The sequence below is a fragment of the Ambystoma mexicanum genome, chromosome 3q (assembly GCF_040938575.1).
Source record: "Ambystoma mexicanum isolate Mex_15411 chromosome 3q, UKY_AmexF1_1, whole genome shotgun sequence".
In the NCBI taxonomy this organism is placed as follows: Eukaryota; Metazoa; Chordata; class Amphibia; order Caudata; family Ambystomatidae; genus Ambystoma; species Ambystoma mexicanum.
The window spans coordinates 1,187,080,339-1,187,105,533 of record NC_090926.1 but is presented as its reverse complement, the minus strand read 5'-3'; positions in this window follow the sequence as shown (position 1 = coordinate 1,187,105,533).

Sequence of the window (25,195 nt, the reverse complement as noted above, 5' to 3'; positions counted from 1 at the left end):
GATGTGTTCCCCCCTGGATGAACGGGCAGTAATTCTTCAATGCCCACACCGTCACCAGGAGTGCCTTTTCACAATCGTTGAATTTTTTCCTCCACAGAGGATAAAGTCTTATTCGCATAGGTGATTACTTTATTGACCTTCTCATGCTTTTGATATAATACTACAGTCAAGCATGTATTTGAGAACCCTGTCTCCAAGAAGAACTCCTTGTTTTTGACAGGATAAGCTAGGCAAGGCGCTTGTGAAAGGCTTCTTTTGAGTTGTCTTACTGCCTCAGCTTGTTCTGGACCCCACTCCCACTTGACCAGCCCTTCAAAAGATGGATCAGGGGTCTTGTGATCTCTGCATAATCCTCAATGAACTTTCTGCTGTAATTAGTTAGTCCAAGGAGGCTCCTTACTTCCCGCAGAGGTGTGGGGTCTTTTATTTTCTGGAGGGCTTCTACTTTCTTTTCCTGGGGACAGAGGCCCTGAGCAGTTATCTCATGCCCCAAGAAATGTACACGGGTCCTGCACCACTGTGCCTTTTGAAAGGAGAGTTTTGCTCCGGCAGCCCTCAACTGTGTCAGGACATAACGGTTCTCCGCTATGTGTTCCTCCACAGTTGAGCTTTTGACTAGAACATCATCTACATAGGCCAGGTTAACCCTTTCACCCAGGTCGGGAATGGCCTTATGTAGAAAGATGTTAAATTCATTGCTGGAGTTGATGTATCCGAAAGGAGTCCGGGTCCACGTGTACTGCTGCTCCCCGAAGGTAAAGGCCAGCTTGTATTGGTCCTCCCTTCTGACAGGTACATTCCAGTACCCATTGGTCAGGTCACTGGCAGTGAATACCTTTGACCCCTGGACCTGGGCCAGCTCTTGGTTTAATGTTGGGAAGATGCCATCGGGAAGTATGGACCCGTTCGTTGAGCTCCCTTAGGTCAGCACAGAGTCTCCACTGGCCGTTACGTTTCAAAATCCCCAGCACTGGATTATTGAAGGTGCTGTGGACTGGACGAATTATCCCACGGGACTCAAGGTTCTTAATTATTTCAGTAAGGGTCTCCATTGATGCGAGAAGCAACCAATATTGCTTCACAAACACTGGAGTCATGCCAGGGTCCATGGGCATTGTAGTTGTATGGATGTCGGTGCGACCACAGTCATATGAGTCCACCGCAAAGAGATCTTGAAAATCTAACAAAACTTGTTTCCTCCAGAGTCTCACAGGCATCAGCTAGGTTGACTCTCTCTCAACCATCTGCCTGAAGCCTGGAAAGATGATTTGGCTATCTATTTCCTTCCTGTCGAAGTTCTGAAGTTGACCAGGAAGATGGGTGATAGTTATTTGGTATTTCTCCCTCCCCTTCCCGAATTCAGTTGATCAAAGGCCCTTTTTGAGAGAAGGGTAGCTTGGGACCCAGTGTCCACCAGTGCCAAAATTGTACATTGCCCCTGTATTTGGACCGGGGCATAAAATCTTCCCTCCTTTTCCTCAACGGGGCAAAGATAATGCACATTTTTGGCCAACTGGTGGGTTAATTTCCTGGTGTTGAATGCTGAGAGAGAGGTGATTTGGGCTGGGTTTTGTTTGGGATCTTGGGAACCTGTAAGAAAAAGGTGACAGCTAGATATGGGGCAAGTTTTGGGTTCCACTGGTTATGATTCTGATCTGCCCCCCCCCCCCCCTTTTTGGAGGCAGTCACTAGGATGGGTTTGAACCAGGGGATTTTCGTGATGGTTATTCTGGGTACTGATGATGGGCGGTTTTAACTCGGTCCCATATCTACCCAGCCTTGGATCCTTTGGGACCCATTTTTCTTAGGGAGGAATTCCCCCATCCCTAAAGGAGAAGATCCTTTTCCCAGAATCCTCTGAGGACCCCTCTCCTTCAAACTGTAAGACTTGCACCTCCTCCACAAAATGGGCCTTTTTATGCTCTTTATTTCTCCTACCCCCCACCCCCCTGTTCCTTAGGTTGCAGACTTTTGGGGGCGGGAGATTTTGGGACACCCACTCTGGCTGATACGTGTCCTCAGGTCAAAACTGAGTTGATCCCGGGAAGGGTAACTATCCCTTCTTGCAAAATACCCCTGGTGAGGATAGTTCGGGTACCCCTCCACCCTTGGCCTCCCCTCTCCTAGATTGGGCTGTCTGGGCTCAGGAAAGTGGGGAAAGAAGGATGGGTTGTTTTGGGGGTTGAAGTTTGGGGGGTACCGGGGAAAGATGTTTGGTCCTCATTTGGGGGATTATTGCCCTCCTGGGGAAAGTGAGGAGGGAAGTTTCCTGGGTTTCCTGCTGTCTGGTTTGATTCCCCCCCTTGGGCAAGAGGAGTCCACACATAGCCCAGGATGGGTCTATTTCCCCTGTAGCGTGGGCTGATGTAGTCAGGGGAGATAGGGGTCCCATTTCTGGGGTTACCTCTCTGACTCCCTGTTTGGGATAGGCCCAAGGGCCATCTGGGTTTGGGGTTAGTCGGATTCTGCAGGGGAAGGTTTTTAGGCCCCCCCATCTACAGATCTAAAATGGGGGCAACCTTCACCTCCGCCACCTTACAACAGCAGGGGTGTTGGTTGGTTTGGGGCTCTTGCTAAGATTTTTACTTTTCAACGGCTTCTGTACTTCATAGATGCGCATTGCTTGTTCAATGGCCCAGTCTAGAGATATTTTCTCATGAAAGTCCCTCACTAGCTGGGTCATAATATACTTAGGGAGAGCATAAAAGAAGGTGTTCACAAATTCCTTACTGTCAGTGCGCACCCTTCTAGTGGTCTGCGCAAAGGTGCGTTTCAATTCTTGAACAAATTCTTTTGGGGCCTGATCTTCCCCACATTGTAGGTTGTAGGCTGCCTTGCGAGCCTCTTGAGGGTTCCTATGAATGGAAAAATGTTTCAGGATGGCCGCCCTATAGGTGGACCATCTTGAATGGTTCTGATCCTCCAGCCCTGCAAAGAAGCTGGAGTACTCAGGAGAAAACGCCCACTTTACATACTGAATACAGCTTTGGCTGTCCTTCAGATGGAAAGTCTCCATCATCTGCTCAAATAATTCAAGGTGCTCCGAAACCGAATATTTGGCATTTTTGTAGTAGGGCGTGATGACGCTCCTAATAGTTTTTATTTGTTACAGGGGGTCCTTGAGTAAAGCCCTCTTAACTTTTTTAGCCTTTTTAGTTCTTGTCACCCTGGTCCACTCATCCTCTGACTCAGAGGCACTGGTACTCTCCCGGATTCTGCGAGCTTGGGAATGGCTGGCAGAGTGTCGGACCTAGTTCCTTGGGTCCTATGGTGCTCAGAAGAGTCTTCTAACCCTTCCTTGCGACCCGGAATGGTTGAGTACCCTCCCCCTGTCCTAGCTGGGAAGAGGTTTTAGTATGCTCTTAGTGGGCCTAATCTCATGGAATTCCCCACCAAATTTCACTGCCTGCTCTCTCGATGAGTTATATTTCTGAGGATCCAGTTCTCTGATTCTCTCCTCCCTGGAGTCTCCCTGATCAGAGAGGATGGCCCTTCTCCCTGATGGCATGCAATAATCTGACCCTTTTGTTTTTCTATTAAGGCCTTACTGGTCTCTATTAGTTGTTCCTGCATAGCTATCTTTCTATGGAGCCTGTCATTTTTCTCACAGAGAGCCTCATTGTCTCTCTGTGCTTCTTGCCTGCATTGGGATTATTGGTCCAATTTTTGCTGCAGGAGACCCACCTCCTGAGTTCTGCCCATACTGCCTGGTCATTCTTTGCCAGAGCATCTTCCACCCTCCTGGTATGTTCTAACAGCTTTTCATAGTCCATTTTGAGCTCACCCAGTCCCTGAAGGACCAGGACATCCCTCTGTTTTTTGAATGCACCAGCTTTCTGGCGCTCTTCATCACACTCTGTCTGGGATTCAAGTTCTTTAAGAATTAATGTATTATTTTCTTCTTTTAATTGGTCTATCTGGTCTTGTAAGACAACCATCTGTTCTGCGCAAACTCTATTGAAAGTTAATTGTTGTGCCAGTTTTTGTTGGCTCTGTTTTAAAGAGTCCAAGCTTTCTTGACACTCATTTTGCAGTGTCAGTAATTTGGTGTCTTGCTCTACCCTCTCTTGCTGCAGGAGATCCAGATCTTCTTTTTCTTTTGTCAGGTACTATCTGGTTTCACTCTCTGATTCTTGGCTCTTTTGTAGCCGTTGCTCTGCAGAGTCCAGATCAGTTTGGGTCTTCTCTAGGGATTGTACTTGCCTTTTTGCCAGATCTAGGTTTTCGCCATTTTTTTCCTGTATTACTCCAATGTGGAGGTACAGGTATGAGGCTATTTTGGCAATTTTACATTGCTCTTCTTTGACCCTTGGGCCATATCCAGTTCACTAAGTGCCTGCTGTAATGGGCCCTGGTACTGCCATATATCTAAATCTAAATCTCTGGCAGTGGCTTGCTGTTTGATTTCCTGCAGCCAAAATTCTCATCCTGCTCAACCCATTCACCCCTGACAAACAATTTGTGCAGTAGGTGTTCTTTTGCCTTATTAATTCCCACTGGGGTCGCCATTCCGGAAAGATTAATTTCCTTCTGACTTATCTCAGGGTTACTTTTACCTTTGCAAAACAGGCCCAACTCCTTTGAGTATTTCTTTTGAAGGGTGTTTTTACAGTGTGGCACAGTATGGCAGCCCAACAAGGTGTATGTACTCCATCAGTTAGCACGCTGTGTTAGACTGTCAAGAGTGGTATATCTAATTCAGGATCCCGCGATAGGCCCCCAAGCAGTAAGTGGTTCAAACCAGCACACACCCAAGGCAATGCCTGGCGAGTAATGCACAACTGAAATCATTATTTATTTTTGTCTAAAAGTTCTTTATTCACGCCCCTCTCCTGGAACCCTTAACCCCAACCCCCCCAGCCCCTGGGCAAACTGAACCAGGAATCAGACTGGTTTGCAAAGTTAAAATATTTATTTATGTATTTACAATTTAATCACACTATGTTTTAATGGGTACACAATAATCACCAATGGGGTGAAGTAACACTGAATAATCTCTTTAATACACACGGAGTAATAGTGAGCAAAACAATTCAGCACAGAAATAATACTTTTGTGTGTGTGTTTAGATCAAGTAGCACTGTGGTTAAAGGTTCCCCCTGCACACCCCTCAACCCCCCAATAGGCAATGCAAATAGATTGGAGGAGAGAGAGCATGTATTTAGGAATGGCAGAATCAACAGAATCTCAACCCCCTCTTTCCCCCAGCAATCACAAGAGAAAAATGGAATTGACTATCAAGCTGTCAGAATGGCTTTTAAAGTTATCCTTGAGAATGGACTTGGCCAAAACACTAAATATGTTATAAATTGCTAACATTTTTATCAATTGTTATGGGAGCCACTTTGGATAGTTGCACAGAAACACAAGCAATGATTAAATTCCAAGAAACAATTTGAAATCCTAAAATTCAAGTCGGGAGCAATCAAAAGCTGTTTTACATGTGTCAGAATTTCCCAAAAACGAAATTTGCGGCAAACTTTTCACATGTCTTAAGTAAGTAAAATTTAGAAATTAGCTCAGTGAGTGAGTAATTTGAAATAGGGCGATAGTTCATTTTGTTCTCACTGAATTCACTTTCAAATTGCCAATTTCAATGTCAGACAGAATTCAAAAGTGTCACTTTTAATGGGTGACTCTATCTTTGAGGCTTGGTAATGAATCCGACTAATATTAAACTCTCTAAAGACCACACAATCTATATGTTTCAAACATTCAACCCCGGAAGACTCCCAAAGATGGTGGGGCATAGTGGCTCAAAGTTAAACCACAGTCAACTTGAAGTCTGCCCAATATCAGACTGAATTTAACAATAATATTATTCAAACCAACACAACACAATCACTGATTTTCTACCTGTTATACATTAGGATATTATTTAAATTCAGCATATTAATATGTGCGTTGTACAATAATCTTTGTTGGAGAAATAAAGCATTACATTAAAAAGCTCTGAATGAATGATTCATATTTTATATTTGATGTACAGTATGAAATGCATGATTGTGCCAATCAGGACCCTTGATGACATCCTACCACCTGAATCCTATCATTTTAAAATGTCTGTAACATAGTCCATATTCTCCAGTTAACAGGATTATATCTTGTACATATTGGGGCCTCTTCACACTTTTAGAAATGAGGCTCCAGGTTATACTGATGCATTGTGCATCTATTGTTTTCCTTGACCTTGAAAATAAAACACTCTTTTGGCAAAAGGTACTCAAAAGTGAAATGTGTCTAGTATTATCTTATCGGTGTGCAGGTGATTACTCGCATCCAGCAGCTGCACCCTTGTTGTGGTAGCGAGTAAGAGGTAGAAATCATAACTAATATGACTCATTTTATGACACCCTTCTCATTTAAAGTTGAAACAGTGTCCCCTGGTCCTTGATTCACCCTACACTGAGACATATGAGTCACTCTTGAAAGGATCAGTGTAGTTTTCAGTTTTTCAGCATCAATTTTATTTAATGTAACAATCTTGTGTTTCTTTTATCTTGAGATCATGAACATCCCCTTTGGAACACAACACTTGAAAGAAAGACCACATTTAAGGTATATTTGTTTATGAACGTAAACATGCACAATTGTAAATTATTATTTCAAACACTATTCAGACATGATAGTCTGAAAAAATGTGGGCTGATTTTCCTTGCGACTCTAAAGTACGACTCCTTTCCTGCAGCTTTCTGGCCGGCCTCTCTTGGCCCTCTTCCTGCTCCCACCTGCAAGACTAAACACCTTGGGGGTCATCTTCGACTCCACATTCTCTTTCTTTCCTCACAGCTCTGATATCTCTATCAGCTGCACCTCCTCAGAGGTATTCTTCCCTTCCTCTCTTTCCCCCAGAAGCTCACTGTCTCCAGAGTGTTGGTTCTCTCTAGGCTGGACTATTGCAACAGCCTCTTTCTAAATCTTTCTGCTTCTTCTCTACACCCTCTGCAACTCATCCAGAACAGGACTGCAATACTTGTTCTTGGCCTCAAGCCCAGGGATCGTATCTCTCCAGGATTGAAACCTCTGCACTGGCTCCCAGTAGCTGTGAGGATTCAGTTCAAAACCCGCTGCATCTTCCACAAGGCCTTCTGTGGCCTGGGGCCTCTATACCTTCAACTCTCTCTTCCTAAATATCTTCCCTCTCAAGCTCTCCGCTCATTCGCCTCCAACTCCCTCAGGGTCAGTCGCTTCTCCAAGCAACGAGTTGGTGGTAGATCTCTCTCTTTGGCTGGGGCCTCCCTCTGGAACAGCCTCCCTGTCTCCCTGAAACTTGAGGAGAACCATCGTCAGTTCCGGAAGCATCTTAGAACCTTCCTCTTTGCCTCTGATTTATCTCCCCCTCCCCTCTGCTGAAGTCCTGCTGATACTGCAGGGTTACCTGGCCACCCGTCTGATCTCGGGCCCAAGCCCTGCCGCTGCACATCTGCACTGCCTCTCTAGCAACCGCCACACCTGGGGACTGTTTTCTGTATCCCCCCATTCCCCCCACCAGCACTTATGTCTGCACTCACCCTGCACTTGCCACCAGCTGGCCGTTCTTTTATTTATCTTATTATTTATTATCCTATGTACTGCAATTTACCCCCTCCCGCGCTTTCCTTTCCCCCCACTCTGCACTTGCGCAATCTGAATGACACCTGGCCTAGTAAGATCGTTATCTGTTTTCCCTCTGTTCCCCCTCTCTTGCCTCGTCACGCCTTGAAACACTTGTGTATAGGCGCGTTACAAATACATATAATATCACATCATTGTAAACATGTGAAAACAAGCACTTCTCTGTTGTATTATGTTTGCTGATATTTTTCATTGATTACTTGATAGCGATTGGGCCACTGAGTGGTAAATCTGTTGCACATCTTTCCCTAGGATATCACTAGCATCCCTAGCAGCATCTCATGTTGATGTTCGTGGAGAGGCCAAAATCCCATTAGCTTCTTCCTGCTTTTTACACCTATACAACACAGGTGGAATCCATAGTGATCGCTTGTACAGCCAATCACCATGCATGTTAACAGTAGCCAATAGTATTGATTCTTTTTGGGTTTTAGTGTAAACAAGGCATGGGAATCAAGGACACTTAAGACCCAAATCAGAATCAGATTCCCATAGATATGGCTGCAGATGAAGTCATATGCATAGTCCTTTCAGAGGGATTAGCTCCCAAATTAAAATGGGTCTGATAGACCAGTAAATTATGGATGATGGAAATTACATATGTGCATCCTTATGTCTGGGAATTGGCTCCTCTGAATCCATGTATAATTTATGTAATTATTTATTATTTCTTTAATATATTAAACTCTATCAACAAGAACATATTATACATACACATTAATCAATCAGTTAATTTGCATCGACTTTTGAAAATTGGTTTTTAAACATGATAACTTTGAGCCATTCTACAAAGTCTTTTCTGTATTGAATTCTATACACCTAACCAACCTTTAATTACCCTCCATAATTGTGTTATGTGATATACCAATGGCAGCTAATTCCCATCCAATGGAATTTCCCAGCCTTTTTTATATGATTAAAGCAGGGCATGAGTAAAGATAGTGTTTGGTGGTTTCAGTCTTCTTGGTAGCACACAATCGACATGCATAATGCTCAATTTCTAATCGCAATCATGGCCTAAAATGACCAGCGTGTTGACCAGACGGAATTTTAGATGTGTATATTCCATTGTAAGATGTGTGTTAATAAAGGCTTCAATATACTTGACAGGCAGAGCAGAACCTAGTTTACCATTAACATATGCTCTACTATTTTTCTTGCTTGCAAGATCCACTGAGAGTTCTGCTTTTCTCTGAGCATCAAGATACCCCTTGATTAGCTTTTTATATTTGCTCAAATTCGAATTTACTGGAAAAATCTTTGCCCCTCGTTCCCATATTTTGCTCATATCCCAGATCTTCGTGCAGGTGGTCTGTTTTCGATAAACCTGCATTGTATTTGATTCCGCTGCCACAAATATTTGACATGGCAGTCTTCCTGGATTAACCATGCTTACATGGAACTTGTCAATCTGCATGCAAGATTTAATACAGCAGCCTTCTAGTCGCTTAGGTTCCTGTTCTCGTGTCTGTCCCGATGCTACAGACCCAAGGGTAAGCTTAGGGAGTATTTTCATTTCATAAACCTTTGCTACTGCTTACAAAGAAAAACCTGCATGTCCTGCAGCATATCACTTGATTGCTGCTATTTGCTCTTTGATCTCTATATCTAATTTGTCTATATGGGGGAGTCCAGTTTAATTGTGAGTCGATTAATACTCCTGGGTAATTATAACCAGGAACCTGCTCTATTGTATATCCCTGTAGTGCCCAGCAGTATTTTATGGAATGTTTATTCCTTTTGCAATTGAAAACTACAATTTTGTTTTTTGAAGGGTTAATTCTCATGAGTTTTAGCAAAGCATGACAATTGCGGGAGTGAAGCCTGTATCCCCTTGGCGGTGTAATTCATCTGGATCAGACCATCTGCATAGCTTAGATGTGATATTTTAGTTTCTCCGAATTTAGGAGGAGAAGATTCTGCTGCATCGAGATAAGATAGATAAATCAGCAAATACAGATTAAATAATAAAGGGGCCAATATACACTCTTGTTTCAACCCAGTGATGGCTATAATAGGATCTTTCAGCTCTTGTTTCAGATTCAATCTGCAGAGCACCGTTGTATCTTGCTATAGCTTGTGCACCATGTCTAGGAGTCAACGAGGTAAGCTCCATGACTCCAATTTTCTCCGTAACATAGAGTAATTGATTGTATCAAAGGTGGAGCTAAAATCGACAAAACACACATATAACGGCTGCTGTCAAAAACACCAAGCACTCTCAATAAAGGTGATTAATATCAGGATGTTATCAACAGTAGAGCATGATTTGATTTGCGAAATCCTAGATGATTGAATGGGAGTATATGGTTTATTTCTACTGATTGATTAATCTTCGGTGTCCAGTCATTTGGTCGACTGAAAACTGGTCGACTGCAATTTGGTCGACGCAATTTGGTCAAAAACCAAATGGTCGAATTTTTTTTTTATTTATATATTTATTTTTCGGGTTTTCGTTTTGTAAAAAAAGGGGTTTTTAGAGAAAAAAAGTGGGTTGGGGGGGACCCCCCCATAAAAATAAAAAAAAGGGTTAAAATAAAAAAATAAAAAAATTCGACCATTTGGTTTTCGACCAAATTGGTTCGACCATTTGTCTGGTCGACCAATTTGTTTCGACCAAATGTCTGGTAACCTTAATCTTCAACCACTACCTGGCACCTATTGCCCACCGCATTGCTACTTTCTGCTCCAATTTTCAATGTTATGCAGATGACACTCAGCTCTCTTTCAGGCTCCCCTCAGCCACCTCTGCTTCTTCTCTTATACCAAACTGTCTGGCCGCCATTCATGAATGGTGTGCCACCAATGATCTATGCATTAATGCCTGTTAGACTGAGATCCTCCACATTGGGACACCCACTCCCTCCTTTCCTCACTCTCTGGCAACCCACTCTGAGCCCTCTTCCTGCTCCTTCCTGTCAGGCTAAGAACCTTGGAGTCATCTTCCACTCCACCCTCTCCTTTTCTCCTCACATCTTTGACATCTCTAAGAAGTCAAACTATCAGCTGCCCCTCCTTAGAGGTATTCTTCCTTTTCTCACTTTCCCCCAGAAGCTTACTGTCTCCAGAGTTCTGCTCCTCTCTAGGCTGGACTATTGCAACAGCCTCTTTCTCAATTCTCCTGCTTCTACCCTTCGACCTTTACAACATATCCAGAACAGGACTGCAAGACTTATCCTTGGCCTCAAGCCTAAGGATTGTATCTCTCCAGCTCTGAAATGTCTTCACTGGCTCCCTGTGGCTGCAAGGATCAAGTTTAAGACCCTCTGCATCATCCACAAGGCTTTCTGGGAGGTGGAACCTCTCTAACTCCAACTTTCTCTTCCAAAACATTTTCTTTCTCAAGCTCTCAGCTCATCCACCTCCAACTCTCTGAGGGTCCAGGCTTCTCCAATCAGAGAGTTGGGGACAGATCTATCTCCTTGGCTGGGGCCTACCTCTGGAACAACCTCCCTGCCTCACTCAAACTTGACCAGAACCACCTCCTGTTCTGGAAGCAACTCAAGACCTTTCTTTTCACTTCTGCTTTCTCTCTTCCTCTCCCATGCAGATGCACCTGACTGCTCCGTGCACTGGTCACCTGGTCACTCTCTGAACTTGGGCCCAGGCGCATGCATATCCAGTCGCCCTCGCACTGCCTCCCAATCACCAGCACTAAAGTGTCTGTATCTGCAATCCTACAGGTCCCTTCTTTCAGCACTTATGGGCGCCACCCGCTGGCGGCACTTGTGAGTTAAGTGCACTTCCCCATTCACCTCCCCCTGGTACTTCTCCCCTTCTCTCTTCCCTGCACTTGCACAATCTAAATGACACAAGACCTAGTAAGATTGTTATTTTGTCCTCCCTTTGATTCCCCCTCCTTGTCTTGTCGAGCCTAGAAACACTTGTGTACAGGTGAGTTATAAATGCCACATTATATCATATCATATCATGTCTAATAGTACCCTTGCGAATATTTTGGCTGGAACATCCAGCATTGCTAGTATGCAACAGCTGGTAGGGCAGTAATATGATCCCTCTTTAAACAGGCACTAAAATGCTCTGTGTCCATGTTTCTGGGAGAGTGCCAGTAGTACTGATGGTATAGAATTCCAGATGTAACACTGCCTCCCCATCACTTTGGGATCCGTTTCATGAGGGTGATAGATACCCCGCCTGGGCCTCGGGCTCCCGAATCTTTGCATTTGTTTTATAAGTGGACGAAAATCCTCAAGACTATGGTTCAGCATCCATTTGTCATCAGCTTTAATGAGTCTTCTGTCCCAAGGTTTCAGCAACAGATATCTCCAGTGCTCTCTGGGATGTTCCTCCTAGCATATTTGGGTTTCTAGGCTGAACATTCACAATTAGCCAAAATTCTATCTCATCTTTATTTTTGATTTTGATTTTGATTTTGATTCAATTCTTTTGCGCACCAGGCAGATAACTGCTTTCGGGCGCAGATGTTAACTAAAAGGTTGGACATATTGCCGTGGAGAGTCTGACGTAACGACGACCCTAAGGGAGTAGGATCATTTAAACAGGAAGGTTTTCAGTTCCTTTCTAAATATTTCCAGATTGGTGCAAGAGTGGATGCTAAGGGGCAGCTAGTTCCAGAGCTTAGGCCCAAATACAGAGAACATTCTGTCTCCTTTTGAGATGCATTTTGTCCTCGGAACACATACCAATAGTTTATCTTCTGAGCGAAGGACTCTGGTTGGGTAATAGTGTCGAATTCTGGTGTTCAAATATTGGGGTGCAAGTTTGTGATAGCACTTGTACACCAGGCATGCCATCTTAAATTTAATGCGATCCTCCACCATCAGCCAGTGCAACTTTTTCCTGGCTGTGGACACATGATCTCTTTTGCCCAGGTGAGCTATTAGCCTAACGGCCGCATTCTGGGCCCTCTGCAATCTTAGCATTTGTTTCCTTGGGATCCCTATCAAAAGACTGTTACAGTAGTCAAGGTGGGAGCTAACCAGAGCTCCCACCACTACTGGGAGATCCCGAGATGATGTTAATGTTAATGTTAAAGGTCATTTGTACCACGCACTATCACCACCGGAGTGGTCCCCTGGCGCTCTGGCGGCTCTGAAAGAGGGAGGGAGGGGTGGGTTAGTGGGTGGAGGCTGGAAAAGTGCAAGAATGCAGTGATGTGCTGTTGGCAGCCTCAGCCCGGTGGTTCCATCGGCTGGGCCTGGGGTGTATGCGGCCGGTAGTCCTCGTGTGCTGATGTGCGAGTCTATGTGTGTTTTTTGTTTTGTTGTTGCAGTGTAGTGAAGTTCGAGCGGTTTGCTGCGCTAGAGGTTTGTGGTTGTGTTTGGTTTGGAGTTTGAGAGGTGTATGCAGAGAAGGAAATTGTTAGTGGTATTGGTTAGTTTGTATATCTATCCTGGACTGAACCGGTTGGGCTCGCGTAATCTTACACGACGGGATGCTTGTACACCCTGAGCCTCAGGAGGTACGTGCCGTTTTTGCATTCAAGGCCGTTTGAGGATTTAGCTGTCCCCTCCGCCCGCTCCCATAATAACCTTGCATGCTCCTCACCCCCTCCACATGACTAGCGCGGCTGCTAGTGTCCATACTTCCGATTGTGTGGTGATTGGTGGTATCTTGTCCGTTCCACAGCCCCGTGGTACCTAGTTGTGGCTGGACGGGCGGTGGGGGGATGGTAAGGATAAGAAGGGGAGCACATTTCTGAGCAGTCGGCCTCAACTAGTTTTCTCACATTTCCAGTTTCTGTCTATTTTTGTAGTTACTTAACCAAAATTGGTATTGTCTCTTGATATTTTTACAACAAAAACTTGCCACGCCAGAGGTTTCACTTTCAGTGCGGATGAGTCTCAATGCCTTTCTCAGTTTGCGTTTATGATCTCAAATATTCATGTCAAATCTGTATTTGTGTTTTTGCACATTGGTGAGTATGTGTATGAGGGTATTTTGTGATGGATTTGTGTACAAAATGTTCTTTGTATTACTCCTTCAATCATGGATGTATAGTTTACCTGAAACTTTTCCCTTTGGGTTAGGACCTCTAGCGCCCTCTTAGTTTGCATGTTATCTATCTTGGCTTGATCTTGTCCTTCTGAGTAAATACTGTTATATGTTAGGTACATAATGAAAACATTAATGTTTGCAAGAGGAAGACACTTGAGGCCTGTGATTAACAAAACAAGGATGCTGACAAAATAACTCTCTGGTGTACTGATCTAACTGTGATTGTGTTTTATTTTGGGCAGCTTTTTAAAGAAAAATGATTATGTAGTTTCACATGTCCAATACCATGTTTCATGTGAACTGTAATAACTCCAATACCAACATAGAAATACAATCATCTGAAGAAAAAACATTTTATCTAGCCAGAGTTTGAGAGGCTGTCTCTTTAAAGTTTTGTGTGCTTTAGTCGATTTGAAAAATGTTTTGAAAAATCCTCTGCAACTTAGGAAATTGGCAATTTATGCAAGTTCATTTGCCACTTTGCATTAACTGTTTTGTCCAAAATTCAAGGCTTAATTTCTTTTTCATGGTATAATTTGAGCAATGGCTACACTGATGAAACACCTGGTTTGGTGATTTTCTTCTGTGTTATTTCTGTGTTTCACTCCAATGAGCAGAAAAGGGCTGCACATTATTCTTGCATCCCACTGGACTGGAGCGCCATACATCATGATTTGAAGGGACGCATCTGGCCCACGGGCCTTATGTTAGGCAGCCTTGTAATAGACGAACACTGGCATTTACAAAATTATGATTTGCTCTGTCTAGTTTAGGTGGATTCCATGCAATTTGGTTCTATCTGTTGTTAATATTTATTTGGCTGAAGCGTCTATCAGTAATTGCTCAGATACAGCGTTATAACAGGTAAGAATAAGGGCAACCTTATTGATTTATCCCCTACAAACATTGTTTAAACACACAATGAGGGGTAAGTATTGAGGTGTAATAAATATGTAATCAAAAGTCAATAGTACTTTTACCAAATGCTCTAGGGAATGCTCCAGAAATGTCCCCCCACGTCGCCTGTTTAGTAAAATAAGAACATGCAATTTCATGAATCCAATCCATGTCAAACCCTTGGGATAATGTGAGTGTTCTTTGAGTTGAACAGTGGGCATACTTATGTTGGCTTCAAATTAGTCAGATATTGAATGAGGTATTTCAGTGTTTACATCTCCCACTATGGGAGTAAACCCAGGCCTATGTGTTTCCTCTACCACGGTTTCAGCGATTTCCATGATTTCTTGAGTAAATGGAAAGCCCAGAGGATCATAAATGTTAATCATCAAAAACCCAGTTACAGCACTCAACCAGTAATGTGCCCTGCCAAAATATAGGGGGAAGCTAATTCAACCTTACTAATGTCCAGGTGATTAGGAACGCTCAATAGCAGTCCTCCTTGTGGACTTCCCCTCGCTCCCATAGTTGCCAGAGTTTCAATGTGGTTTCTACCCTATCATACAAGGGAATCTAATGCCCACGTCTCCTCCAAGGCCGTGACCATGATATTCCACAGTCCATCTTCATCCAAATAATGTCTCTGGCCTCCCAGGAGAGGAGATTGCTACTGCTGCTGTGGTCTTCAACTAATTCTTGATTGGAGAGCCCCTGCCCACCAGAACCAATCCTCTTTTTGAGTGTCTGATTGTTTAGGAGCATGTGGAGTATTTACAAAAGTGCACCTAATCCCCTCTTTATTGATTTCCACAGTCAGTGGCCACTTGTTGTTCAGTGTTCTTGTTCTCTGTCTACTGCTCCTTTTGTTTTCGTTTTGGTTTCTAGTGGTTGTCTACTGAAGTAGGCTGCTCACTTGGCTCCCTAAAAGCAGTCCAACATGCCGCAGCATGTCTTATTACTGGAGCATGGAAATTTGAACGAAATACCCCTATCCTACATGAACTACATTGGCTTCTACTCCAAGCCAGGATACGGTTAAAATCTGCATGTATCATCTACAAAGCTGTTCCGAGTAGCTCTACATTATGGTGGCACACGCTCCTCGTGCTGCAAATCGACCAACCAGCTTGAATCACAACTTGTCTGCAAAGAGAAGACCCACAAACAATCCTTCTCTTGTCCTGCACCCACCCTCTGAAACTCGATCCCGGTGTCGGCTCGGAATGCCCCAACAAATCTCCAATTTTGTAAATCTCTCAAAACATGGCTCTTTCGACAACACCTGACCAAAGACTCATTCCAATGGATGCACATACCGATGAACAGACCTCACAATACTGCGCTACAGTTAAAAAATGCCAGTCCAAATGCTGGCTACCTACACTGTGTACAATGCTCCATTGCTCTAGAGGCAGGTGTGCATTTTTAACAATAAATTACTAGTAATGTCTCCACATTCCGAGCCTAATTGAAAGAAGTCTTCTGTTTAAGTCAGGATAGTCATAGAAGTAAATTCCCGCACCTGCTGTATATTCTCTTTGGTCTACTAGGAGAACGCCATCCGTGTTAATGTCCGTAGTGCCAGAATATGATAATAATTTCAAATTGCCTTATGATTTAATATGCATGTTTCTGTTGTGCAAAATAAGTTCTTAAACATGAATCCACTTTCAGGATTCAGGGAGTCCATTTTGTCGATGTTTGTCATGGTAAATGGTTCTTTTGTTACTATATTATATTCAGAGTGATAGCAATGTCTTGTATCGCGTCCATGCTGTTTACTCAATACCTTAATGCAGTCTAGATTGCGTTGATTTGTGGAAGTTCTATCACCCTAATGGCATCCCCAGTGTGAATCTGTATTCATAGAGATTGTTCTCATGTCGCGTTTAAGGTTTCTTTGTGTGGAGTTTTGCTCATGCTGGAAAAGTGGTTTCCCCTCTAATGTGACAATTAAGGAGCACTACAAGGCTCCATCATTATCCCATTCCCTTGAAGCTTAGAAAAGTACCCTTTTAGATATCTGGCCTGCAGCTTTAACTTTCCAATGGATTGATATGCCAATGAAAGCAACCTCTTGCTTCAGAGCCTCAGCTGAGCTAGAGAGTGTCTCTGTGTCTGCATGTTTGAGGGCCACACACAATTGTATATCTAACCATAACCTGAAACTCTTCCCCTAACAATATGAATTTGCTCTTCTAACTCCAATATCAATCGAAGTCGAAGCACAACACTTCTTTTAAGGAGTATGTCCAACATGCAAAGCCACACATCTAAACTCTGCTTAATTTAAAAAAAAAAAAAAAATGTAGTGCATTGAAATTGAAACAACAATTCTTTTAGCAATACCACAACAATATCCTAAATCTGACTTCCAAAAAACTAAAAATGAAGATAGTCTTTGAAAGTTCAACAATGCCCATTCTGCTAATGACTTCAATGCAAGGTTTCAGACAAAATTTCAGACAGAAATGTAACCACTGCAATTACGTATTTAGTCTGAAATCTGAAAATCAGCCATAAGTGGTCTGAAGTATTTGGTTCGTACATCTCTAAGAGCCGGACACAGTGCTATAAGATGTTTCAGGCTTTCAACCTTAGAATCATCTTTGCAGTAGCGACATTTGTTTCCTTGTGATAATCCACAAATGGCTCGTATCTCATTTGTGGGATGGAAGTTCAGGCGAGGTTGGAAAAATTGATCCCTGACCTTCCTGTCAGAAAACTGCTTTAAATAGTCGCATACCATATTTAGTTTCCAGCATTCTGGCAGCAGAAAAGCAACAGATTGGTTGCTGGCAGCTGCCTCAATGGTTGAGATCCAGTCCTGATCTTTCAGTCTTTTCTTTACCCATGTAGTGTTAGTCGCTAGCTGAGCAAGTGAGCCTCCAATCTCTGCCAGCTGTTTCATCATTTTCAGTCTCCAACTGTTCAAGATTGGGCTATGTGCAGCAGTGAATTCTCTGTGCAGAATTTCCAGAATCAGGGGACGTGATGGCATAAAGCATTACCTGAACAGAGCTAATCTGTTCCTTTCGACGGTGCTATCCAAAGATAAGAGCCCCAGTTCTCTCTGAATGATCGCGGTTTTGATAGAGGGACACCCAGCACCTTTTTCCAAAATGTGCCTTCGAGGCATGACCATAATGACTCAGGAATATTGAACATAGCTTCTGCTCCATACGTCACACCTGGAACTACTTTTGATTTGTAAAAACCGAAGAGATGGCATGATCGAAAAACGGCCAAACCTACGGTTTACTGCACATGCTTGATCATTGATCTTTGGTCGTAGATGTGATGTCATCGGGGCTTCCGGTCTTGAATCACTTTACCAGACACCCAAGTACACTTGCTCGATCCCCTCTCCGTCCGAATACCAAGAGAAACAGTTTTTCCCTTTATTAGAGTTACGAAAGTCAGAATTTCTGTTTTCTCCTTGTTGATTTCAAGGTGTTTGATGTAATGTAAATTTGTAATGAGTCCCGTTGTCTTTGTAGTCCTACAGGGGTCAGGTCAATTAAGACAACATCATCCACATACAGTAAGCGGGGTAACTGAACTCCTCCAACCTTTGGTGGAAAGATATTGTTGACACAAAAGACTCTGGCATGTCTTCCAAAAAAAAAGCTATAGGGAGCTGGTGCCATTAGGCACCCCTGTTTAACACCAATCGAGGTGCTGATTTCATTTGATAGGAGGCCCCCTTTGTTCAGGCTTACTCTCAGTGTGGTGTACAAATGCATAGCCTTGAAAGGCTCAAGTGAAGGTGTAGGGCAATTTTTCTTTCAAGTGTACTCCATAATTTACTCCGATCGATTTGATAAAATGCCTGGACCAAGTCCACAAAAGCCATGAAGATCCTAGGCGTGTGGCTTCCTGGGTTACCCTTCAGAAGTTGAAGTAAGAGGATGTTCACTGAGGATCCCAGTCCCTTGACGAAACCCGTCATTACAGTTGGCTTCCTGACACCAACTGTGGAATTGGTCCGAGATGACTGAGCCATAAAGCTTCCCAGTTATGTCCAGGAGGGTGATAGGTCAATAGTTCCTGGGATTCTCCTGATCTCCTTTTTTGTGAATTGGTACCACTATCCCCCTCCTCCATGAACTAGGGATTTGATGGGAGATGGTTACTTGATTCAATAATATGTATATTAAGTCAGTCCATACTGCAGAATGCTCTTTCAACATGCAATTGGTCCACCCATCTGGCCCTGGCGCTCTTGAGGAGTTCAGCTTTTGGATTTGCATTTTGTTATCACTGGTGTTATTAGAACATTCCCAGGGCTCTACGCTCTGAGCAACATGGCCACTTGGTGTATTATTTGGGGCCACAGTATAGAGGCTTATAAAACTGTTTATCTAGCTTTCTTCACTTATTGGGTTGGATTGATCTTCTTGGACACGATCCTTTCCCATTTTATCAGTGACCAGAAGCTCTTTGGGTCCCTGCCAGCTAGAGCTCGAAGCATTTCTTCTAAGTCGCTCTGATACATCTGCCGTTTGCCGGAGGAAAGCCAGTTTTAATACCTTCTTCTTTCTGTGACCCTTGGGTGGGTCAGATTTCCTGCTACCCTTGCCAACCTCCTGACTTGTTTCTCCAGGCCACTAACTTGTGCTTGAAAGTGTGCTGGTGATTGTTAACCGAGTTGGGTTTCCCAGAACATTGGATGCTAAATTGTTCCAACAGAGGAGTGTATTCAACTGAAGGGCCAGCTGCTCAAACATCCACCATTAAGATCCTTATCTTATTGTTGGATACTTTCAGGCGTGACTCACCATTACAAACATTGACTGCTGTAGACATTCTTGCATTATTACCAGGTATAGCGGCCCTCCATTCCAACACGAGGAGGTGGTGATCACTATTAGTTGTTTTGACCACTTGGAACGTATTCACCAGGGTTAAAAAATGACTAGAAACATAGATGTAATCAAGCACAGAGGCACGCCCCATGCTTTCCCACGTTGGTTGTGAGGGTATATCACCTCTTGAGTTGCCATTAAGCAGATGCATGTCTCTGGAGTCACTCAGTGAGTTCCACATAACCTGCCTGATGTGCCTCAGGTCTTCAAGATTTGACCCTACCTATTCTTTGCTAGATCCGAGATGTTTAGGCCTCCACAAATGATGACGTATTTAGACTGTGGATTTGTGTATGTGTCATCCAACTGGTCTGCAACTTGATCTATAAAGGCTTCATTCGAGATCAGCACAGGGTTCCAACACATGTTGATTATTACTAATTTAGTTGGATTTCCTGTGCTTTGAGATAGTTCCCTGGTCTCCCAGCCGATCACAAGTTCTTGAGCAAGGGCCAAAATGAAAATTTCGATGAAACTGTCTTCAAGAGTTTTAAAGAGCTGCCTGATTTTACCGCTGTCAAGAGACCAGCTTATGGGCACCCTATGCTTCCTTTGACATTCGGGCTTATTAAAATTTCAAAGCCATCAAGGATGGGAGCATTTCTTAGCCACGTCTCTTGTAGGCAGATCAGGTCGTAGTCACCCAGGTTTGTTCTACTGGGTTAAGTCAGATGAATAAAACCTTGTGTGTTCCATGAGGCCAACTTTAGGTGGAAAGGGGTCGGGAAGATTTATGATGTATTTGATTCCTGGCACGTCACATAGGGAACTTGAATGGATTGCTACAGGTTGTTCTGAGATGATAATGCTCTTGACAGCCAAGATGAGTCTGTTGAATTGGTTGTTGGTATCTTGGTGGAAAAGGTCATTTTAGTGCAGCCCACTTGTCAAAAGTATATACTGAGAGCTTCGGTGTGCCCTTGGTGACAAGTAGCATACTCGGGCATGAGAATTAGAAAACCAAAAGGAGGTAGAACTGCTATGTTACAGGTTCATACCCAATTTTTGTCAATAAATGTAACAAATATATAATGGGAATTGGGGAACCTGGTATATTGGTACAAATGGATTAAATCCCTAAGTTTGTAACCCATGAAATTGTCCAAAAAGAAAAAAGGTTGAAAAAGGAGACTCACACATATCAAAGGTTGTGAACATACGTGGTTTGTATTAAAACAAAGAACATCAAAAAAAATTTGTAAACAACATACATATGACAAATTGCAATAATCTAGACATCAATGACTAGTGAAATCAGAAATTAAAGTCCTCTTCAGTACATAGGTGAATTGGAAGTACAGAACATAACCCATCCGGGCTCTTTAGTGCTTGTTAAATGGAAAATATAAAACGTAACCCGTGAGGGGAAGGTACACAAATGATTTTAAGTGTAAAGCATGCCCCATGTGTAACACGTGTGGAAGTTATGGGCGTCAAAAGAAATTGGCGCTCTTGTGGACCTGTAACCATTTAGGTCCTAGAGTAGCTACACTTAGGGATTTAATCCATTAGTACCAATATACCAGGTTCCCCAATTCCCATTATATATTTGTTTCATTTATTGACAAAAATTGGGTATGAACCTGTATGAACCTGTAACGTAGCAGTTCTACCTCCTTTTGGTTTTGCACTTGTCAAAAGTGACATTAAGCATTAGTCCTGGGCCACCCGGGACCCCTCCTGTTTTTAGTGGGTCCAAGTAACTTCCAGCTGGTGTCGGTCTTCCAGCTGCCCCATCAACTGAGTCATATCCTGTAATGTTGTTGCTTAAGTTATTCGGCTGTGCAGCTGGTTGGGATGAGCAAGCAGGTACAGAGTCTGTGAAGCTTACAGTAGTTAGTTGAAAACACAACCTCAGGAGGCTTTCCGTTGCATTAGTGAACATGTTTTTAACAACTCGGGAATTGATGTGAAGGTAGAAAGATTCCATCCACCTTTCATCACTAAATTCAATGAGCTAAAGGCCTTCAGATGTCAATTGCCTCAAGTTTGAGAGAATGAGGTTAGTGTGTCGGTCCAAAAACCTCTCTCTAATTTGAGAGAGCAAGAGTGTGGATTTTTAGACCTCGTCTTCCCGGAGTCAAGACTGGTGTAGTACTGTCGTGTCTCATGGCTACTTAGGTTCTTAACCCATCCTGGTTTCTTGCTAAGAAACTCAAGGCATTTAGACTGATTAGAAGTTTGATCGTGATTTTTCTGGTCCTTCGTGTTCGTCCGTGAGGGTGGGCCTTTTCCCCCCTCCACGCCCAGAAACAAGATCCAACTTCTGTTGCAGAACCAGCGTTTTCTCTCAAAGACCGGTTAGTTTCAATATCCCCTTTCTGTCGCTGGTTGACAATTATTTTTCTTCTCTTCTCTGACAAGCCAGTGGGTAGCACAAATGACAGTGTGACACCTGCCGACCTTGAACAGAGTCTGCAGCCATCATCTCCAATGACTGCCTGCACGTTGACTCATCCAGCGAGTAAGTGGAGAGGTCGAACAATGTTTGTAATGTAGGTCTCATTGACTTCCTGGAGAGGTCTGCAGTTAGTGAGTCTTCCTTAGCGTCAGCAGGCAACCCACAGCTGACTGTGTTCAACGAGCAGCTTGTTTGAAGTTGAGTCTTTCTTGGGGCTGGTTTTGGTGCTCCACGCAGGGTGTTCTGATTCAACTTGGGTCTCTGCTGATGGCTGTCCATGCAGGTTTTACTGACCGTCTCTTCCTTTCTGCTATGCCCATATGATCTCTGCTGAGTAAAGATAGCAAAGGTTGGGTTGTCACTGGGGTCTCCACCCACTTCTACCACTGAAATGGCCTATGGTATTGATCAGTACACACACAAGGTCTGTTCTTAGGCCCTTTGACTTCAGTTGGCCCCGCAGAGATTTATTAGTATTTCCTGTTTGGACAGTATATTCACCTGTTAAGTCCACCGACTGATAGACACTCAGAGTCTGAACAGACTTTGAACACGTGACACTCAGGGCACACTCTTTTTGTTGCATCATACTTTCATTGTCACAGGAAGAATGTTCTCTTATACTTCGGTTTTCATTTGCTGTGACAAAGCGCTCTAAGAAGATGAGTTTGGAGTGTGTCATATAGCCACTAACGTTGTGTGATCCTTAAGTGCGTCATTCAGTTGTTCGTAAAGTTTGGTGAATGTTGCCAATGCTATGGTGATGGTCAACATTATGGACAATAAGTCTAGTTTTTTTCTCTTGTTTGAGGGATTCATGTATTGTTGACAGAAGGGCTGCTCGTCAGGAGGCCCATTAGAAGTAGACTGGTCGTGATTTGACAGAGAGGGACTAGGCCGACTGTTCATGGACTGGAAAGTCAGTTCAATGGTCAATTGACCAAGCACAGTTCCCGGCCCATAACCTCTATGATGCCATGGGTCTGGGAGTGACTACGGACCGCTTGAGGTTGCTTCTTGGTCAATTGTATTAGGAGTAGTTATGCCCAAGGGGCTCACAGGTCTAGTCTGGGCCTAAGCAGGTCTGTGTGTCTTTACCCCATCTCCCAACATCGAGAGGGCAGCTAGCTCTGGGACAGACCCGTTTCCGAGTACACCACATGAGTCCTGAACCAAAATCACTAGTGGTGATGCACTGCTCAGGTGCTGACATCTGTGAGTCACTGTTGCAGAAGCCAACAGATGAAATGGTCCCTTGCCTATTTACCTTAGGCAACAACAGTGTTTTTGGCAGCAGTTTGTTGGCAAATGAAGAAAAGCTATATGTGGTAATTGATTTATTCGTCCGGTCGGGTTCCCCTGGTTGTCCCGGGAGCTTTTAGTCTGTGTCCCGCAGCATTCCAGACCCCCCACAGTCTTTTTCATTAACATAGATAGCACTTTAGGGTGCAAGAGGGCACCTCGCTTGTGTAATTTATGATACAAGTGAGGCTTAGTTACCAATTTTGTAGATGGTCTAGGAGCCACTTTTGTGCTGACCATATGTACAGACTGCACACCACATGAGGCTTGCTTCAAATTCTTTAAGGGGTGCATGGTAAGGGTATCTGTATTAGTAGATCTCTCGTTTTCCATTTAGGAAGCCCTGGAAGCTTCCATGCAGCCGGTGTCAGAAACACAACTTTCGTCCGTTCTAATAAGCCATGGCTTTCTTGTTGGACAGGGAATGCACAGTCCTGGCTGCGCTTTTAGTTTCAATCTCAGCCATCCCCCCTATATATGTTGGGACTGCCGATGTTATTCACCACCTGGCTCCACGATTCACTGTGCACTTGGGCCTCCACGAGGAGAGCCACGTGCACGGAAGGGATTTCCGTTTCAGCACTTCCAGAGCCAGCAGGAGATTCATCAATGATATCTTCAAGGCCGGCATCAGGCATACCTGAACCCAAGTCCTCCGTCGTGTCCGGGTCATTGATATGTCCAAGTTTGGAGGACTCGTGTGGGGCTAGCGGGCTGACTGTATGAAGTTGGAGCTGATTGTGATTGCAGACGGATCGGCTGCCCTCTGCCCAATGCGTTATCCTGCAAAATCATCTGCTGGGTTGAATTTGAAGGGTGCCGATGGGGCCCGGGGGAGGAATTTTTCTGGATCCCTAGACGATATGGTTCTATGGACTGAGTCAGAAAAACATCCTCGTTACCCAGCAATGCATCCAAGAACGTCTTCGAAGGAACAGCAGAGGTCGGACCCTCAACGTTCTCTGTTTCTTTTGTCTGAGAGGGATAAGATACTGTCGTAGGGCTAAAAGTCTGCACAGTAGGTGAAGAGAGCAACACGACATTCAAGGTAGTAGACTTCATCTTACCTACCAGAGACTCTTCAAACTCTGAATCAAGATGCATTGTTTTTTTTGCTGTTAGTTTCGGATACCCGGGTAATGGCGTCAGCCCCGACTCATTTACTTTCCAATTTTTACAGCTTCTCAACATCCTGTATTCGTGCACCGGCCCCCGGCCCACCGGACACCAGCCACTCTATGGCACTCTGCTACGCTTCACTCTGCCAGGTGATATTAGAGGCGAGCGTGAGCAGGAGGAGGAGTGTCCAGTAGTGAACAACAAGAAAAGACTTCAGCAGCAGGCAATGTCCATAGCGAGTAGCAAAAGGGGTTCAGACACACCAGACACTCCACTTCACTGCTACTTTTCGCTCTGCCAGGTGATTTTAGAGGCGAGCCTGAGCAGGCGGAGTGTCTAGCAGTGAACAACAAGAATAGACTTCAGCAGCAGCCAATGTCTGTAGCAAGTATCGAGTAGCAAAGGGGGTCCAGACACACCAGACACTCCACTTCACTCAATACCTTTCCAATACCTACTGCCATTCAGGCACACACTGCTAACTATTGCTACTGCCCAAACTGTATGCATGTATGCCTCTGTATGCTGTAACTAAGACGCGCTTTCCCTGTAACCAGCGCTATTCTGTAACCAGCGCCACGATGCCTCAGGGCTGATTCTGTGCGCTTAACAAATGCGAATAAATAAATAAATAAATAAAACAGGGTAGTAAGGCAAACTTTCTGATGGCTCTCCCTACCTTAACAGCAAAGAGTCTGACTTCTTGAGATCGCGATCTTGAAGCTGAACCACACTCTCGGACAGTCTTCCCTCTTGACCTTTCTCTACCTAGTTTCCTGGCCATCAAGTTCAAGATACTGTTGGATACGTATGTGAGTGATTTCTTAGAATATATTTCTCATAAAGAAGATTTCACCGAATCCATCTCACCAAAAAACAACATCTTCTTTTTACATGTTCACCCCTCCCTTCCCTAACGTATACACTTTCCCAACACCCCATCTATTATGCATGGCACATATACAGTGCTTAAAGTGGGCCGGGGCCTGCCGGGGCCAGGCCCCGGCAGTCTCCA